The sequence below is a fragment of the Dioscorea cayenensis genome, chromosome 7 (assembly GCF_009730915.1).
Source record: "Dioscorea cayenensis subsp. rotundata cultivar TDr96_F1 chromosome 7, TDr96_F1_v2_PseudoChromosome.rev07_lg8_w22 25.fasta, whole genome shotgun sequence".
Classification (NCBI taxonomy): domain Eukaryota; kingdom Viridiplantae; phylum Streptophyta; class Magnoliopsida; order Dioscoreales; family Dioscoreaceae; genus Dioscorea; species Dioscorea cayenensis.
In genome coordinates this window covers 27,137,454-27,142,249 of record NC_052477.1, presented here as the reverse complement: position 1 = coordinate 27,142,249, position 4,796 = coordinate 27,137,454, and the positions used below count along the sequence as shown (strand labels likewise).

General features: G+C 31.5%; 1 pseudogene; it reads left to right on the top strand.

Annotated features, from left to right (window-relative positions):
- The first annotated feature begins 990 nt into the window (after positions 1-990).
- LOC120265279 lies at positions 991-1,837 on the top strand (annotated as a pseudogene).
- The last annotated feature ends 2,959 nt before the right edge of the window (positions 1,838-4,796 follow it).

The window sequence follows — 4,796 nt, the reverse complement described above, 5'->3', positions numbered from 1 at the left end:
AATTGAAATTATGAATATATACTATATATATATATATATATCTAAAAAAACATATAAAAAAATTATATATAAAAATAAATATATAAAAAAACGAAAAAATATAATAATAATGATAAATTAAATCCTATCTATTCGTTATTGGCGAAAAAAGGACCAACTAAAAAAAATGAATGAAAAAAATATAATAAAAAAAAATCGAATTTTGAAATAATATATATATATATATATATGTAAATATAAAAAAAAAGATAATAATATAAAAATAAAAAAATAAATAAATAATAAATAAAAAAATAAAAAAAATAATAAATAAAAAAATATATAAAAATAATAAAATTTTAAAAAAATAAAAATAAAATAAATAAATAAAATAATAGTAATAATTAATTAATTAAAATAAAATAAAAAAAAAAACATTAATAAAAAAAATAAATAAAAATATATAAAAAAATAATATATTATTAAATTTAAATTTAAGTTTAAATCTGATCTGCTCGTTGTGATCTTGCGGGGAGAATTTAAAGATTATGATAAGGATGAGAGGGTTTTAAAAGGAAGAACAGATGAAGAAGAAAGGGGGAGTGAATTAAAAAAAAAAAATTCAGAAAAAAAAAGAAACAAAGACGAAGGAGAAGGTGCGGATCTCTTTCTCCCCATATTCATGCATACATACGTATATAAAAAATTTTTGCCGTTGCCCGCCGTGTCCATAGTTGATGCCGCCGGCGTGATCGAATGGCTGAGATAATGGCGTCGATCACGCCGGATGTTGACCGCCGCCACCTGCTACCGTTGATGCACTGTTTTTGTCGCCATGTTCAAGTTGATGCCGCCGGCGTGATCAAACGGCTGAGATAATGCCGTCGATCATGCCGGAAGTTGACCGCCGCCAACCATGATGGTACCCGCTGCTCACCGTCACCCCCTTCTTCCTCTCTTCTGCCTTTTTTTTCTTATCCCCTCTTCGATCCGATCTCAAGCCGAATTCCAATGGCCCTCACTGTCGAGAAGAGTTCCTCTGGCCGTGGGTACAAGGTTAAGGATCTCTCGAGTCGACTTGGTCTCCTCGAGATCGAGCTCACCGAGGTCAAGATGCCCGGGACTCATGTCTTGCCAGCTGAGTTTGGCTCCTCCAAGCCTTTTTGTTGGCGCCCGGATCTCGGATCCTCTATATGACCATACTGCATCACTGTTCTTATCGAGACCCTCACCGCCTCGGCCGAGGTGCGCCCGGGTGCTCCTCGTAACGCTTTTTCTACCCAAGACCATGCCGCCACCGCCATCGCCTCGTGATTCCGCCGCTGTTCGCCTCGACAACGCCGAAGTTCTAAATTGTGCTCAGCCGATCGTGGATGGGCTGAGGGTGGATCCCAAGAAATACGTGAAGATGAGGGATCGCTTTGGTCGGTGTCTCGGAGGAGACTACCACCGGTGTGAAGAGATTGTACTAGATGCGAGCCACGGAACCCTCCTCTTCCCAAACTGATCAACGCCAACGACTCCGTCACCAAGAGCAAGTTTGATAATCTCTATGGATGTCACCAGTACTCCCTTCTTGATGGTCTGATGAGGGCTACCGAGGTGATGATTGCCAGTAAGGTAGTTGTTGTGTGTGGTTATGGTGATATTGACAAGTGTTGCTCTCAAGCAGGTAGGTGCCCGTGTGATCGTCACAGAGATTGATCCCATCTGCGCCCTCCAAGCCTTGATGGAAGGCATCTCTGTACTCACCTTGGAAGATGTCATCTCTGAGGTTGATATTGTTGTGACCACCACAGGAAACGAGGATATTATCATGGTTGACCACATGAAGAAGAAGAAGAAACTGAGAAGCTAGTTGAGGCTTCAGGATGATAAATTTTATTGATTATGTACTTCTATCCTGACATTTTTCATCTTTTAAAAAAAATTTGTTTCTTGATGTATCTTCTCATTTGCATCGATTGTACATGATTATGAATGGTTAGTAACACAAAAACCATGATTGCAATTTATACAGAAGGTCAATTTGCTCCAATTAAAAAAAAAAAGAGAAAAGCATGCATACTCACGTGAATCAATTTAAAAAATAATAATAATAATAAATAATAATAAATATATAAAAAAAAGGGAGCCGGGACCATTAGTAAATAATGAATATGGTTCCATGTTTATATATATAAACATATATATATATATGTTTGTATTCACGTGCCATGCATGCACATATAAAAAAAATCGCATGCTAAACATGCATGCATGGGAAGATATATAAAAATAATAATAATAAAAAATTATTATTGTTATTATATGCATGCGCATGTTCATGGCAACAAATATATATAATGAAAAAAAAACAATGATGATGAAGCATGCATACATGCATGGCATATAAAAATGATGAATGAAATAATGAGAAGCATGCAAGGGAAAAATGACAAATTATGAAAAAATAAAATAAATAATAATAATAATAATAAAAAATAATAATAATAAAAAAATAATAATAAAATAATAAAATGAGAAGTATTTGAGAAACATGTCATATGGGCATTCAAATATGCAGACATGCATAAAGAGGTGGCCGGCATAAAAAAAATGGTCCCACTTGTCATACACATGGGTGCATATATATATCTATCCCTAAATATATATGTATACTCAAATAAATAAAAAAAACTTCTATCCCAGTAAATTGCATCCCAGTAAATTGCTTGGTCACAACGAGCAGATCAGATTTAAACTTAAATTTAAATTTAATAATATATTATTTTTTTATATATTTTTTTATATTTTTTTATTAATGTTTTTTTATTTATTTTATTTTAATTAATTAATTATTACTATTATTTATTTTATTTTTTTATTTTTATTTTTTTAAAATTTTATTATTTTTATATATTTTTTTATTTATTATTTTTATTTATTTTTTTATTTATTATTTATTTATTTTTTTTATTTTTATATTATTATCTTTTTTTTATATTTACATATATATATATATATATATATATTTTTTTATTTCAAAAATTCGATTTTTTATTATATTTTTTTTTCATTCATTTTTTAGTTGGTCCTTTTTTCGCCAATAACGAATAGATAGGATTTAATTTATCATTATTATTATATTTTTTTCCTTTTTTTTTCATATATTTATTTTATATATAATTTTTTATATGTTTTTTTTTAGATATATATATATATATATATTCATAATTTCAAATTTCAATTTTTTTTTAAATTCGCGCCATCCTACCCCGTATCATAACCTCCTAACTAAATTAGACAAAAAATGATAAGATTCAATTAAATTTTAATTAATTTTAATATTTTTTTAAATTAATTTTATTTAATATATATATTTTATTTACTTAATTTATTTATTTATTTATTTATTTTATTTTATTAAATAAAAATCTAATCTGCCTCGGGATATGTGTTTGGATGCCTCGGTATTTGTACTTTCTCAAATCGCCTCGAGATCTGTTTTCAGGCTATATGAAATTTAGGATTGCCTCGGGATATATGTTTGGCTATCCTAAGATTTGCGATTGCCTCGAGATATGTGCTCTCAAGGGCAATTTTATAATTTGCGTTTATGCCTCGAGATATGCTCTCAAGGGCAACTATGTAATTTTGCATTTATGCCACGGGCAATTTTTTTCTTTAAAAATTTTCTCTTCTTTTTTTTTTATTTTCATTTTACCTCGAGATATGTCCTCAAGGATATATTATTTATTTATTTTTTTGTATTTTTTGCATTTATGCCTCGAGATATGTTCTCAAAGGCAATTTTGTAATTTGGTATTTTTGCCTTGAGATACGTGCTCTCGGCTGATCTTGTGATTTAAATATTTTATATCACCTCGAGATCTGTGCTCTCGGCTGATCGTGTGATTTAAATATTTTAGATCGCCTCGAGATCTGTGCTCTCGGCTGATCTTGTGATTTAAATATTTTTAGATCGCCCCGAGATCTTTCGCTTCCTACCGATCTCGTGATTTAAATATTTTAAATTATCTCAAAAAGTGTCTTCCGCACTTATCTTGAATATATAATGAAATTTATTTATTTCAACCATTTGTTGTCCCAATTCGATTATGATTTGACTGTGTGTAATTTTTAAAATTTTTATTCGATTTGAATCAGGACATGCAAATTTTTTTTACATAAACAGGTAGCAATATAAGTCCTAGAGAAAATAAGGCAATGGATAGGTGGCTTAATCTGCAGGGTTGCAGCCACCCAACTCGAGCAGCTGCTACATCAGCTGTTATTTTTTGGATGATTTGGAAAACTCAGAATGATGCTGTGTTCAAAGGTGTTCAACCGAATCTTGAGATAATTCCTTGCAGAGCTACTGAACATGTCAACGAATACATCAATAGGACAAAGTACAAAATGTGGAAGTTTCTCTTAAAATTAGATTTTCACTCTTGCATGGGGTTTTTACTCTTTACTGATGCTGCTTGGTCATGTGTGAACATGGTAGGTGGAATGGGTTTTATTGTTTTGTCTAATGACAAACGAATTCTTTTAATAGGTTGTCAACAAGTATGGGATCTTTCAGGCATGGAGGCTGAGGCCAAAGCAATAGAATGGGCACTCCAACGAGTTATAGAAGCATGTATCAAAATTTGTGGAATGTTTACAGACTATGCGGAAGTGATTCAGGCCGTTGAAGATATTGAAGAGCAGAGTAACTGGCAAATTACACCAACTATTAGCAATATCAGATTACTGTTAAATCAAGTGGAGTTTCTTAAAGCGGAGTGGATTCCTAGGGATTAGAAAGCCATTGCTGATAAAGCAGCTGC